This window comes from Pinus tabuliformis, chromosome 7 (assembly GCF_031772625.1).
Source record: "Pinus tabuliformis cultivar Carrire ecotype Pingquan chromosome 7, CPIR1, whole genome shotgun sequence".
NCBI lineage: Eukaryota > Viridiplantae > Streptophyta > Pinopsida > Pinales > Pinaceae > Pinus > Pinus tabuliformis.
The window spans coordinates 929614387-929631177 of NC_142293.1; the positions used below are offsets into that span (position 1 = coordinate 929614387).

The 16791-nt window shown below is 31.0% G+C and overlaps 1 pseudogene; it reads right to left on the reverse strand.

The window, feature by feature from the left end:
• Positions 1-976: 976 nt before the first annotated feature.
• Positions 977-1423, reverse strand: LOC149250694 (NEDD8-conjugating enzyme Ubc12 pseudogene; annotated as a pseudogene).
• Between the last annotated feature and the right edge of the window lie 15368 nt (positions 1424-16791).

Genomic DNA, 16791 nt, shown 5'->3' on the forward strand with positions numbered 1-16791 from the left:
TCTATGATAATTTTCCAAACTATTTGGAAGAATAACAATCTTGTCATTTTCAACTACCTTTAACAAACAATAACCCCTCAAGCCAACTTGCTATTCAGCCCTCAAAATTGGAGCCCCTGAAAAAACTTCCACTGGCCTTGCAAATTTATGCACAAAATCTACTCCTTGCTTCAAATGTCAGACTACAACATTTAGAAAAGAGCCTCCCTCAACCCCACCAAAATACTCATAACGCCCGTAAGGTGAGTCCATAAGTCTAAAAAAGCTCACTAAAAAATCAAACTTTATTTTAGATCGTAGAATCAATCTTCTTGCATTTCCACTATATGACTGGAGATTTGCCCCGCCCGGCATATATATATATATAGATTATTTAAATAAATATTTAATATAATAAAATTTAAAATTATTTGTTATGCATTGCTCATTAAATAATCATGTAAATGAAGTAAAGTGTCTCAATTGTGAAGATGAGCAAACTGTAATTAAAGTTGCGGCAAAGTTTTTTTGCGTTATTTTTATATAAATTACAAATTTTGGAATATTTTTTAAAATATAAAAATATGAATGAAATCAAATGTTTGCATATCCATATCGATTCTAGAATCACGTAATAAAATTTACCTATCTCATTCCATAAATCAATATGATTGAAATACAGCCAACAATGAATTAAGATTCAATACTTCTGAAATTCTAAGAAACTGATGAGTTATTCTGGCGAAGGCCATGATGGTAGAACAACTGCTACATATATATATCTGTCTAATATGGTTGCAGAGACCATAATTTATAACTCCTCAGTATGTGAACAGAATCTAGCAACATCCGAAACGTATACATTTTAGAGGCATCCAACCACAGAACTTTGAACTATCAAAACCGTATATGGAAAACCTAAAATAACAACTATGGCAACAATAAAGATTACCTCCATGAAGGTTTCATCAGTTCCATCAAATCTTGAAGCGCTGTATCAGTTCAGCACTTCATGCGCATTGGCGAAAAGATTGAGCAGCTCGGAAATGAGAGAGTTTAGAGTTAAACTGGGGTTCCAATGGTCTTCTCGCAGAATATCGAGGCATACGTTACCCTCCTGATCGACTGTGGGGTGATTGAGCGGGTTGAGGCACTTCACACTAGGCGGCTGACAAGGGTAATTCCGGGGCACGCTCACGTTAAAATTGAAGGACCCCATTCCTTCTTGCGGCTGAACGGTGATTTGAAAGTTTGCCCTATCGTCTCTGCCACTGGGGAAACATATCGACATGCAACTCGGCAAGCGGAGTTCATTCATGTCGCTCTGCAATCGTAATTCACCAAGCATTCTCTTTCTTCGACTCTTTTTCTCTGCTGGATGCGTCCACACATCATCTTCATCGTCACGACTTCGCTTCACATTGTTGTTGAATGGTGTCACCATGCTTGACAATTGCTGTAACTGAAAATTCAACTCTGACATAGAATCAATTCAACAACCAATCAACAATTTTTTTGTTGAATGAACCAAATCTTTTAATGACCAATTTAGTCGTTTTTTTTTCCAACTGAATAAATCGTATTTTAAAAAGCTCTCAATCCTGCTCAAGATTTAACCACAAAATTCAACTCGAAACCAAAATCAATTAAACAATAAACCAAATCGTTCAATGCCGAGTTTAGCCTACAATGTATGTATGTATATTGGTAACGGCTAATATTCACATGGCCGACTTGGCCTAGGACGATATAATAACGTTCTGGTTAAAGAGGGCATGGCGCAACTCCTATTCTCAAGCAGAGGTTACTTTGTTGGATTTGCTTAGTTTCATAAATCTGAGGCGTGGTTTGAAGATTTAAAATTAAAGTTTTATTTTAATTTATAAAAAATATTATATATAATTATATTTAGGTCGATAGGCTTTTCCTATGCATCAACTTTTCGTCAACACTTTTACTTTGATCCGTTAGATCAGATGAAACACTTTCAACAGTTGATCTGAACCAGAAAACAAAACAATGGAAAATCAAGAAAGCACCGAAAGTCAAGAAAGCACAAAAGCTCAAAAAAGATTCTATGCAAAAAAAATCAAGAAAGCACCAAAAAGATCATAAAAATCAAAGATCGAAAGAAAAAAGCTCAGAAAAGCAAAGATTTTTTATTATTTTTAATTTTTAAATGCAATGTATTATTAATTTATTTTTATAATTTAATTGAAATATAAATTTTAAATTTTAAATTTAAAAATTAGTTTAGATTTATTTTTAGTTGTAAGTTTATTATGTGTTAAAAGGGATTTTTTTTGACACTTTGATTTTTTAAGAGTGAAAAGAGATTTGATTTTTTTGGCATTTGGTAGATGTAGAGTTAAAATGAATTTAGATTAGTTTAAATATTAACCTTTAAATAACTCACATTAGAGAAAAATACCATGGGAAAAAACCATAGATTAAAAATATGATAAGGAAAAACCGTGGGTTGGAAAATTTTATATTTTATATTTTAATTTTAATTTGACTAAGTCAAAATGTTAAACATTGTAACATCTCTCTAAAATAATTAAATTCAATTTAATTCCATGCTAGCTCCCATCATTTTCCTGCTCAAAAGATAGGCGTTCTCAACACCTTAGCTACTTCGGCAGGCGTTGCAAATTTATGACGAAAATCACCTTGAAGATGAGAAGTTTTTAATAAGAATGGTTATAATAGGTCTCAAGGTCTTAAGGCTTTTCAAAATGCTGAAAAGGGTCCTAAGAGTAAGATTGACCCCAAGGATTGGTCTTCCAGTGTTCATCTTCCCTTTATTCAAGGGACCACGGATAAAATTGCTAGGATCTTGAGGAAGCATGAGATTCATTCTTCTTTTAGACCTCTTAACACTATATGAAGTTCTCTTCATTTTGTTAAGGACCCGATTAACCCCAAGGATTAGAAGGGTGTTTATATCATTCCCTATTCTTGTCGAGCTCCTTATATTGGTGAGACTGGTCAATCCATTAACCAAAGGATTTGTGAACATGCTGCCGACATCAGGCATGGAAGGTCTCGCTCCTCTGCTTTGGTAGAGCATGCAGAAAAAACCAATCATCACATCTCCATTGAAGAGGCTAAAGTCATTGCGAGGATTGACCATTTTCATTATCGTAAATTTAGAGAGGCCTTAAAAATTGAAAAAAAAAAGCTTGTTAATTTAAATAGAGATGATGGCTGGAGTATCAACAGATGCTAGATTCCTGCGCTTTCTTCCTAAAAAATTATTTTTATTTATTTATAGATTAATTAATTAATTTTTTTTGTTAATCCCCATATTGCTTAGTTTATGACTCTCTTAAATTATTTTTGAAGGGTGTTTATATCATTCCCTGTTCTTGTCGAGCTCCTTATATTGGTGAGACCGGTCAATCCATTAACCAAAGGATTTGTGAACATGCTGCCGACATCAGGCATGGAAGGTCTCGCTCCTCCCCTTTGGTAGAGCATGCAGAAAAAACCAATCATCACATCTCCATTGAAGAGGCTAAAGTCATTGCGAGGATTGACCATTTTCATTATCGTAAATTTAGAGAGGCCTTAGAAATTGAAAAAAAAAGACTTGTTAATTTAAATAGAGATGATGGCTGGAGTATCAACAGATGCTAGATTCCTGCGCTTTCTTCCTAAAAAATTATTTTTATTTATTTATAGATAGTTAATTAATTTTTTTTGTTAATCCCCATATTGCTTAGTTTATGACTCTCTTAAATTATTTTTGGTAATATGAATAGGATTAAACCTTAATATTAATATAATATTATATATAATAATATTCATTAATAAGATTATATAGGGTTATGAATCCTTTCTCACTTGAGGGGGGATGTGAAAAAGAGAGCGATGAGGGCTCTGTCGGCAGGAGGACTCGAACCAGGGCAGCCTAGGCCATCGGCCTAGGGTGCTGCAGACTAGACCTCATTTTGGATGACGAAGACTAGGAGGTAAGGGGTGGGTCAACAGGTTTTCTGTGGAGATGGTCCATACAATGGCCATGTAGGCTGTGGGTTGGATCCAGGGTGCTCAATCTGCAAGGATCCCAAGGAATATGTTTACTGGGACAAATTTCATCCAACTGAGAGGGTACAGTGGATGATTGCAGAGGAGGTTTTGGGCGGGGATTCTTCCTTCGTTTCTCCCATGAATCTCAAAGGCTTGATCCAGTACACAAACCCCACCCCTTCCCCCTTTGATCCTTTGTTTACGTAATAGATTATACCTAAATTATTCATTAATTGAGCATGTCCAAAGGTATGAATCAACATTCCAACTGTATATATTTGTGATGCTCACTGGTGCAAATTTTCATTTTTTCACAAATGCGTAATAGCGAATAGATTTACCTTAAATTATTCAACGTCCAAAGATATCAATCAACAATCCAGCTGTATAGGTATATGTGTGACGTTTACTGGTGCAAATTTTATTTTTTCACAAAAGCAGAATCGTTGTCAGGGTTTACCGGGAAGAGTTGTGGCAGTGTAGGAAATCAGGCTGATTGAACCAATATCTCTTCTAAAAAAATTCAACAATTCCAATAATAATCCTATCGGCCTCTATTTGTACCTTTTGGGACAATTGCTAGTATATTATTATTATTATTAAATAGGAATTCAATGAGAATTGGATTTGGGCGAAGAGAATGTAAAAACTATATTCCACTCGAGCTTTCACATTTAAATTCTCCCCCCTCTTTCCCAAACAAATTGGAGGAGTCATAAATTCAAATGTTTTGATCTCCTTGGAATTTCCTCATGATAACAAACCTCTCTTGTTATTGTAGTACCTTCCTAAAGAACATTAAGGTTAAACTTATAATCACAAAGATCACGAAGACAATGGTAGATTTTGAAGTAATTGAGATCATAGAAGAGAAAGACACTTATCCTACACTCATGCGACTCAAATGGGAAAATGTCAATGAGGTAGTCACCAACTTGAAAAAATGGGAAATGTACTTTGAAGGAAGTGGAACAATAAGTGATACAACCTATTTATCTTATCAAAAATTGGTATGTGAAGATTGTGGATAATGTTATGGACGGAATAGAATTTGATCAATGCTACAATTTCATGGTTATAATTTGTGGGATGACTATCCTTATTCTATTATCGATAGTGTAAGATTTGCCACAATATTTTCTCCTACCACATAGACATCCAAGATGCACTCTAGTACATCCAAGATGCACTGTAGTATTGATAGGAGAATAACCATGATATTTCATCTCATTGTTGCAATATTATTAAGTCCGTATGCTAGATTGGTATAGAGTTGAGTGACCATCTCATCTTTGATGGAACCTAGGATGTCGAGGATTTTATGGGGTCGTGATCTTAATTATAATGAAAGATAATGATGCAACATTGAGGTCTAGTCCATTTTATACACACAAACATGCTCTTGGGACTTTAATGTTTTATTAAAACGCGTATTTTTGAATGTATAAATTTAAGTATATGTAGACCACAAGGTGTATACTTGAAAGGCCATTTTTCATAGAAAATATATTATATATTTTATATCTTATTCAAATATACATCTACATATATTTTAGTTTGTATAATTAAAAATAAAGAATTATAAAAGGTTCTACTATATTATTTTTATAGAGAGAGAGCTATTAAAAGGAATCCAAAAGAATATTGATTTTTTTTACTACATCTAATAATTTTCTTAGCGATCTCGTTAATATTTTTTACTAGAATCAATAACCTTTTACCAAACCTTGAAAAAAACATTTTCCACAATTTTATTTACCAATCCTAGTAAATTGTTTTCATGACACCAAGTAAAATTGAAGAAGTAATGGACTCATCAAGGGAAAAAATGAGGCATGTGATGAAATAAATAACAAATTATGGAGATAGAAGGATGATATAAACTTTCGACAAATCTAGTTTAGATAAAAATGAGGTTGGCATGAATAAGCTATAATAAGAATTAATGGAATATCTAATCAAGTATTGTACAAAGAATAAAGATACATTCCAAAAATTAGAATACACATTACATAATACAACCACATTGAGAAAACAATATAAGATTGAAAGAGAAGAAATAAAAAATGAGAATGCAAATAGGTTCAATATAATAAGAGAGAGAATAGATAAAATCACAACCCAACCCTCACTAATCTAAGGTAGAGAAGTGATAGGGATATCTCTTTTAGGAAATAGTGAATCAATCACTCTTAGAACTATGAAACCTATAATAGAAGAAAATAAAGATAAGTGGATTCATGGATGAAAGGCAAGCTCCCAGCCTATGGCCAGTGCTCCACGGTCATATTCACTGTCATGTAAAAGGAGTGCGAGTTCACTTAACCATTCAAAAAGTTGCACCTGACATGGCGAGTTTCGTGGGTTGAACCCACCACATACAGTTGCAAAATTTTCACCTTGCAAGCCCACAAAAGAGTAGTTTCATTTCGAGTTTTGATAAAGGGAAGAATTTGCAGAAAATTTAGTAGAGAAATGGAGAAGGAGGCCTAACTTGGCCAAATTTTAGCTTTTCTAAGCCCGAGAAGAGCCTATAGGGGGGTTTTTAGATGTTGTAGACATAATGACAATGTTATTTTTGCAATTTGAGCATTGTTTGTTGATGTAATTTCACATTTGAGCATATGACTTAAAGTGCCAACATTGGAAGATGGACCCGAAGATGTATCCTAGGAGTGGTGAACTCCATCATCAAATTGTTGTGTTTTGTTGCTTCTTGTTGTCTATTTTTAACTTTTAAAATCTACAAAATTTAGCTTTTTTTGTGTGCTTTTTCAATATCGAATCATTGCCCATAAGACATAAACTGGATTGAAAAACTCTGCGTGAGACCTTCAATTTTAATTTCAAATCAATGAACCTAAATTAAAGCAAAATTTTGGAAATTACATTTCTTAGAAGGTGTAATGTACACTAGTGGTAAGTTAGGCATGTTATAATTCAATCATTTAATATTAATTTGCTTCTAATATATCTTCCCAATAGGATTATCTATTATTTCTTTGATGGACTTTTCTCCTTTTTATTCTTTGAAGTTCATGTGTTGAAACTTCTTTAGATCAACTTCTTACTCTATTTCCTAGTCTACCTTTGTACAATACTAGAAGACTCACCTACTATCACACTTGTTTCCAATTGGGTCTCATAGTCATAGTCTTGATAAAGCACCTTACAAACATATCTCTTTGGTCTGTATAACATTCTATCAACATAAATGATTTAATAACTTTTAAAAGTAGACATGACACCAAGAGACTTACCTAGGTAGAAGAAGGTTAAACAAAACCACTACTTGAGAAATTCCACTTGCATTGTTTGCATCAAACTTGTTGAATTCCATTACTTGAGAAATTTCACTTGTTGAATGGTGTCACCATGCTTCAAAATTGTTGTAACTGAAAATTCAACTTTGAAGTAGAATTAATTGAACGATCGTCATTGAACGAATGAAATAATTCAATGAGGAGTTTAGTTTTTCTTTTCCAAGTGAATAAATCATGCTTGGAACAGATCACAATCATACATAATCTTGCCAAAAATTAAGCCACAAGATTCAACTTGGAATTAAAATCATGTGTGGCTGAAAGAACCAAATCCTTCAATCCTTAGTTTAGCCTATAATTTATGTATATATATTCGTAACAATTAATATTCAGATGACTGACTTGGCCTAAGATGACATAATAACATTGTGGGGCATGGCTCAACTCCCATTGTCAAAGCTAAGGTTACTTTGACAGATTTTCTTAGTTTCATAAATATGATGTGTGGTTGTTTGGTTTGAAGATTTAAAATTAAAGTTTTATTTTAATTTATAAAAAAATATTATATATGATTATATTATTATTAAATATGAATTCAGTGAGAATTGGATTTGGGTGAAGAGAATGTGTCAATTTATCTTCGACTTTATTTAAATTATCCTCCCTCTTTCCCATACAAATTGGAGGAATCATAAATTCAAATGTCTTGATTTTCTTGTAATTCTGAAGTTTTTTGAATGATAACCAACCTGAACCTCTCTTTTTATTCCACTATAACCTTATCTTATTACCCAATGCTATATTATGTGGTCTTTTCTATTGTATTTCCACTTGATATAACGTCCTTGTTATGTGGTCATTAAGTTTTATTTTGCTTTGATGCCATTTTTTTTGTTACTTGATTTGAAGTGTGGGAAAAATAATTTTATGGGATAATATTAAAAGGTGGGCTAATATTCCATGCTTTTTCCAAAAAAAAAAAAGATTAGCCAATTCCCATTTTTATAGTATAAAATTATTTTACCTGAAAAATCAGCAATTTTAAATATTGTCTAATATAAAATAATTAGAAATCTAATCATCATTACAAAATTATCATCAAACATTTTAAAATTTGGATATTAGAGACTAGTAAGATTCACCAATGTTGCTAAACTTTAATACCTAAAATTTTCCATGTGAATCAAAATATGACCGATTATATAGAAAAAAAATACTTCCTTATGTGAGTGATCATGGGAAAAATTATTATTATTATAGTCTGAGATTTTGTTGAGTATGGCTTCCACATATATATAAATGTAATTGTGAGAATGAAATTTATTTTTATCAATCTTTTAAGTTAAGTGTAGAATTTTATAAAGAGTAAGAAGAATTTTGTATTATTTAAAAATAAACATTTAAATTTAAAGTCATTTTAATTCTTTCACATGTAAAAGGTAATTAAATAGCATATTAAATGGAGTGAAGTATCTCCACTGAGAAGATGAATAAAATTAGCTCTTTAAAGCATAAATGATTAGGTTTGTTGTGGGTAAGAGGTTTGTTAGGAAGCATTTCCTTTCAAGTGGAAGAAGTGAGTGTGAAACATATACAAGGAGGAGGCAAAGGTGTACATGAGAAAGGCCACTAGGGTGGATATAGAAGATGTTTTAAATTCTAGAGAATGGTGGGTAAACAGGCCCCATAATATATGATAACTATGATAAGAATGGACATATCTCCTAGGATTTTCATAAGTATGGTGTGATGTGGGAACTACAAGGCCATAGGTCATGCAGCAAAGTGTCATAATTTAGACATGATGGTGAAATGGGAGCCAAGGACATGACAACATAAACTTGGTGAACTTTGAACCCATGAATATGAGTATTTTGGGAGACCTAAATATTAATCTAATAACTCCAGGAAATGTTTATATGGGTGTTAATGGTGACCATTAAGAACATTTCCTCACTAGCAAAGCAACGTTGTAGATCCTTATTTTTTATCTAGCCAAATAGAAGGATTATTTTGATGAATCTTTGAAAGTTCTACAATAGTCAAAAATGGTATAGCTAGTGGTGTTTCCACCTTGAATCATACTATTCATTTATGTCTAGGAAGTAAAGTACAAGGATTTCAACCTTGAGTCATGAGAGACACTCACTCTTCAATAGTAATTTGGGGCATTTTCCATTCATTCATTAAAATTGTAGATAATGAATGTTTGATAAGTAGTTTGTGTTCAACATTTAGCTAATTTATTAGGGGAAGGAAGGAGGAACCCATCCATGTCCCTTTCTTTCATAGACAAGTGCCAGGGCTTGGGAAGAAGAAACCCAAGATTGATTAAGAGTTAAAAATGGATTCCTAAATTCATGGTAGACTTGAGTTGTCACAATCAAATTAGGAGTTGTTGTGAACATCCTTACAAAGAAGATGTTGTGGATGATGTGGAATTTGTATTTATTTGACTCACCCATTTAGGTTTGGTTAGAAAATATGTACATTATCTCTTGTAGTGGCTTCCAAGAGAAGATTAAGGTTAAACTTAGAACCATGAAGACAATGGTAGATTTTGATGTTATTAAGATCATAGATGAGAAATACACTTATCCTACACTCTTGCAACTCAAATGGGAAAATGTCAATAAGGTCATCATCAACTTGAAGAAAGGGGAGATTCCCTTAAACAAAAGTGGGACAATAGTGATACAACCTATTTATCCTATCAAATAAGATTGGTATGTGAAGCTTGTGGATAATGTTATGGATGGCATAGAAATTGATAAATGCTACAACTTCATTGTTGGAATTTGATATGACTATGTTTATTCCATGATTGATATTGTAGTATTTTCCACAATATTTTATCCTACCATTTAGACATCCAAGATGCATTCTAGTATTAATATGAGCATAACCATGATATTTCATCTTGGTGTTGCACTATTTTTAAGTTGGTAACCTAGATTGGTATAGAGTTGGGTGACCATCTCATCTTTGATGGCACCTAGGATGTCGAGGATTTTATGGGAGACATTATCTTAATTATCATGAAATCTAAATTTATTCTTGAATTTGATGCAACACTGAGGTCTAATCCATTTTACACACAAACACACCCTCTCTCTCTCTCTCTAGATTAATGTATTATTAAAAGGTGTATTTTTGATCTCTCTCTCTCTCTCTGGTGTATTTTTGAGTGCATAAATTTACATCTCTCTCTCTCTCTCTCTCTCTCTCTCTCTCTCTCTCTCTCTCTCTCTCTCTCTCTCTCTCTCTCGTGTATTTTTGAATGCATAAATTTACATGTATGTAGACCACAAGTTCTAAAAGGCCATTTTTCATAAAAAAAAAACTATCATATATTTTTCTATCATATTCAAATATTTATCTATATATTTTTAATTCTATTTAATTAAAAGTAAAAAATATAAAAGAGTCTACAAAATAATATTTATTTTTCTACTAAATCGAATAATTTTTTAAGAAAACTTCGCTAATATGTTTTACTAGAATCAATTTTTTTTTACCAAACCTAGTAAAAATCTTTCCACAAATTTTTTCTACCAAACTTAGTAATTTTTTTCATTAGACCAAGTAAAATTTAAGAAGTAATGGAGTCATCAAGGAAAAAATTGAAGAATGTGATTAAATAAATAAATAATTATGAAGATATAAGCATGATATAAACTTTCTAAAATGTAGTTTAGATAACAATGAGGTTGGCATGAAGAAGCATGGGAATAACTAAAGGAATTGTTGACCAAGTAGGGTACAAATAATAAAGATACACTCCAAAAATTAGAAGATACATTACACAATATAACCACATTGAGAAAAAATATAAGATTGAAAGAGAAGTAAACAATGAGAATGCAAATAAGTTCAATATAATAATGAAGGGAATGTAGAAAAGGAAAACTCAACCCTCACTAATCTCAAGTATAGAACTTCTAGGGATATATCTTTTAGCAAATAGTGAGTCAATCCCTTGTAGCAATTATGAAACTTATAATGGAATAAAATTAATATAAATGTATTGTTTTAATTATAAAATATTTAAAACTCATTTTTACTCTAAATAATTTAAGACCCCCCTAGAAACAATTTTTTCACCTTACTATATTCCCATTTCTAGAGTTGCAATAGGGGTAGCATGAAAAGTTTCGAGGAGGTCCAAACCATGTCACAACATTAGTTCAACCCACCACTTGATTATAAGGCTATTGGTAATTCATGTGGATCATGAAAATTAATCTCATTTACAATAGTGTATTCAAGGGAGATAGAACCATTATTGCATATAGATAGTTGCATTAAAAAATGGACTAGGGAAGGATGTATTGAAAACTATTGGGTCCATAAGTTCACATACACATTTCAACAAATTCCTAGGTCATGGTACTTGACAGATGAAATTTGACACAAAAAAATCCAAGTGGAATTGCTCAAGTAATGGTTTTTTTTACCTTCTTCTACCTACTTAAGTCTCATGGTGTCATGTCTACTCTTAAATGTTATTAAATCAATTATGTTGGTAGAATGTTAGATGGACCAAAGAGATATTTTTGTAAGGTTCATTATCAAGACTATGCCTATCAGACCAATTGGAAACAAATGAGATAGTAGGTGAGTCTTATAGTGTTGTACAAAGGTAGATTAGGAACCAAAGTAAGAAGTTGATCTCAAGTAGTTGCAACACATGGATTTCAAAGAATAAAAATGATAAAGGTACTTCAAATAAATAATATATAATCCCATTGGGAAGATATACCAGGAGCCAAGTAATATTAAACAATGGAATTATAGCATTCCTAGCACCACGAGTATGCATTACACCTTTTAAGAAATATAATCTCCAAAATTTTCCTTTAATTTAGGTTTTTATACCTCTAATACCATAGAATAAAATGACCAAAAAAACTCTAATATCAATCCACATGTTAAATATTTTCTATGCCATGCATGCCTACTGCATACTACCATGTATTTCACACATACATATAACCATAAAAGCATGATACACATATATAGTTTCATTAACCAAAAAAATTGTATTAATGCATGAATTAATCATATATGAAACATAAATACATCATAAGAAGCACTCTATTTTTAAAGTAGTCAATAACTAGCTATGGACCTTAGATGTTCCACCTAGCCATAAACCACACTACCCATAATATCTTAACAGTAGGTTGTCCATGAGATGGAGCTTTGAAAACATTATGGGAAAATTTATTCCTAAGGAAATTAACTTTTGTAGATAACATCAACAAGATAAAAGGAGAAGGTATAGAACTCTATCAACCTATAATCTTTAATTTCACCTCACTCACCATATTTCACAATCTAAGGTAGTGCACCCTCTTCTGTACACCCAAATTACCTCGGGATGTGCCATAACTATTCCATAAATCTAGCACATGCTCCCTAAGGAGTCTCAAATCCATATGGATCCAAAAGTTCCAAGTATCTTGGGATTCTCCATGTACCCACCAGGACTCACACCAAAGAAGCCTATCCCAATTAGAAGTGCACACCTAAATCCTCCTAGGATCAATAGGGTAATTGTACAATAAGGCCACACCATAGATTTTCTAGAATAAATGAAACATTTACAATAGTAAGAAAGGTGGAGTTGAGTGATGGAATACACTAAAGATCCCACTTTTTTGTGAATGTACCATTTTCAACAACTGGCACCTCAAGAAGTCCCTTTAGGGATTTCAAATAAAATGTGTGCACTTTTGATTTTACAGTCCTTTTCATGTTGGGCTAACCACATAGGTTTAATTCCATCACTTAGCCCTCAACCCCCTCTCTGACACATGGAACCCTATCACCCCATATCTTCTTTGATTTGGTTTATAGCTATGATGTGTTTTTATTAATATTAATGCAATGACAAATTTAAATAGTTATTATTACTGGTGGTTTTAGCACATAGGCTCACTAACCAAGAATCACATAAGCACTCTAGCCTTAAAACATATATACATAGGCATGTTATCCCAATATATATATATATATATATATATATATATATAGGAACACATGTCCAGAACATGTTCACTTACTAGACTAATAAACGAATGTATAAATATATAGTTGTCACATTTGGGATATATAAATATATTAACTCACAACAATTACCTTGGATGGCTTCTATCGATGATTTTTAGGATGATGAAATAGTGTATAAGGTTGTTTCCATGCTTATATAAAATGTAAAAGTATTCTAATAGAACATTACAATGAAAATTTAAAAAAAGACTATCAAATTGACATGTAGTGTAGGCGACTTTGACCTATTGCAATAAAAACTTAAAAATCAACCATGAAATTGACACACTATGGGGGAAACCTTGATCCATTATAACGAAAATGTGAAAACCAATTATCAAATTGACACATAATGATGTTGGGTTGCGAGACGAGGATCAAGAGAGACCCTGCAAAAAAAATAAATAAATTAATAGATAAATAAATAAAAATAAAAAATACAAAACAAAATAAAAATTTTAAAAATTAAAAGTAAAATAAAAAAGCGAAAAAGTTAAAAAACATAATAATTATTCAATAAAAGCGTACTAAAAGATAATAAAAAATGACAAAAATTTCTAATACAAAAAAATATGTTATGAAGAAATCACAAAATAGTTTTCAACATTTTTCAAACCATTTAATATGGTTCATCATCATTGAAAAGCTAAAAGAAATACAAAAAAATATCTATAAAAAAACACCAAAAAAAATCAAGCACAAAAATTGTTTAAAAAAAACTTAAAAACAAAAAAAAGAAAAACAAAAAATTATTTCCAAAAAAAGTAAAATTTAAGGAAAATATTTAAAAATTTAACACTAAAAAACAATTAAAAAGAAGTAGAATGGATATTTAAAAAATAAATAAATAAAAACACAATAAAAATTAAGATATCTATATATATATATATATATATATATAAAAGATATCAAATAAAATTAAACAAAAACACTAATAGCTAAAAAAAAAATTAAAATAAAAAATATCATTAAAAAAACAATTGTTTAAAAAGAATAAAAAAATAAAAACATTATATAAAATTTAGAATTTAAAAATAAAATAAAAAAACACTTAAAAAATAAAATAAAAACTAATTAAAATGAAAATGAAAAAAATTGCCCTCGACTCCATCAATCGGACATCCGACAAAACGGGACTTCTGAATTGACCCTTAGCTAGGCGGTGTCTGGAGGGCTACCACAAGGTCACAGGAGTGTCTTGAGGCCCCTCCACCAATCTGCGGCAGCCCTCTAGCTCTGCATGGGAGAGGGCCGAGGGCAATTTTTTTAATTTTATTTATATTTATAAGTGTTTTTTTAATATTATTTTTAATGTTAGTTAAATTATATATATATATATATATATATATATATATATATATATATATATATATATATTATTTTTAATGTGCTTCTTTATTTATTTTTATTTTTTTAATATTTTTTCTTCAATTTTTTTTATTTTTTTAAGAAGATTTTTTTGGTTAATTTTAATGTTTTTTTATCATTTACTTGTATTTTTTATTTTTAAGGATTTTGTTATTTTATTGTTTTTTTTTAAATTACATGTTTCTTTGTAACATTTTTTTTCTTATTTTTAATTGAAATTTTATCTGTTTTTTTTTTGGAAAAAAATTAACTTTATATTTCATCATCTTTGGATATAAAATTCCTGAATTTTTTTGAAGCATTTCTATTTTTCCAACTTTGTTTATTCAATTTTTTCATAAAAATAATTTATTTAACATGTCATTTTTAGGGAAAAGGCCCTCTAATTTTTAATTTAATCTATATGCAAAATTTGTGAGTGTTTAGAATTAGTAAGTTTTAGTGACAATTTTTTTAAGTGTATTGAAGTACTAATTAACGATATATAAATTTATAAAAATTCTTAACCTCAAAAAATTAATATCATTACTTTTTTAAAACTTTGGAAAAAATTTAAAATTTTCATTATAAAAGAACATTGCAAATAAAAACAAAAAAAAAATGTTTGGAAAACCATTTAAAAAAAAAAAGATTTTAGGACTACAAACAACAAGAGGAATAAGACAACTTGAAAAATGGGTAAATAATCGAAATCTATAAAACACTTGTGCATACTTAGGGCATGAAAAAATTTAAAGTGTCAAAAGATGTCTTAATTTTTTTTTTATGCTTTTCAAAATCTATGTGAAAATCAGCAACATTTGGAAAAAAAATCCACACTTAATACATTAGGAAATTTGAAGTATCACAAATAAGTCCTCTAAAAAAAGGGGTTGATGTGGCATCGACACTTTTCAAAATCAGCATTTCAAAAGGTGAACTTTGAATCAACACTTTTCAAAATCAAATAATTTTTTTGCTACCTCAAACAAATAGGTAATTAGTATAGTTCTCAATTGATCGGTAACTATGTTCATATTTAAAATCTACAATATTGTTGCTTCTAAAGTCTCCACCTTCCAATCATTCATCGTCCAAGAAACAACAAGAAGGGCTTCTCAAATATTTTGGATATTCATGTCTTTCAACACTATGATCGATCTCTTTTTACCCTGAAATATTCTAGCATTCTTTTCCTTCCACAAATACAAAGGAAAAAACCTTGTAGACAAGGTCCAAGCCCTATTGACCTTAGGTTTTTGAATGCCATGAAATTCAAATGTACAAACAATTCTACTAGATTGTCACAATTATGGTTATCATTACAAAAGATAGAGAGAGGAATGGACCATGTCCCCTTTGAAAACACACAAACATTTAGTAAATGCTCAATAGTTTCTTCATCATTGAAACAAAGACAATAAAGGGATGGTCCTTCAATGCCATTTTTATAATCTATTACGAAGTGAAAAAATTGTTACTTACAATCAACCATAAGAAAGTCAAATTTTTTTGCCAATGAAACCCTAACCAATCGTTACTCCAAATAACCTCGTGTTGTAGACTATCATGACCTGCACAAAAGAAGTATGCTTCCTTTATAGGGAACATAACTATAAAATTATGACCCCATTACCAAATATCTTTATCTTGTGAGAAGTATATCCTCTTTCCAATAATTCATGTTGAAATTGTCCCATCGTTGTTCTTGAGATAAACCAGGCTAGTCATCTTTAATTTTCCACTTCCGCCAAATGTCATCATCTACTTCACCCTTCCAATAGCCCCAAAAATACATCACTCCTAAAATAGTTGTAAAGATCTTCACAAGATTAAAATATATCCCAGAAATTCATTGTACCTGTTGACAATATTCTTCCCAAAACTAGGTTGAGTTTATGTTTTGACCTCCCAGAAAGCATGACTCTTCACAACCTGTCAACTTTCCAGGGCCTGTCTCAAAAAACTTAATCCATCAACATTTAGGTAATATCTTAATCGTTCCTCGTGCGACATTAGGGGGCATATTATTGCAATTAAATCTACTTCCATAGTTTTGGCCCACCGTTTAACCACCACCACCACAATTTTTTCCCAAAAGTCACACTTAGTA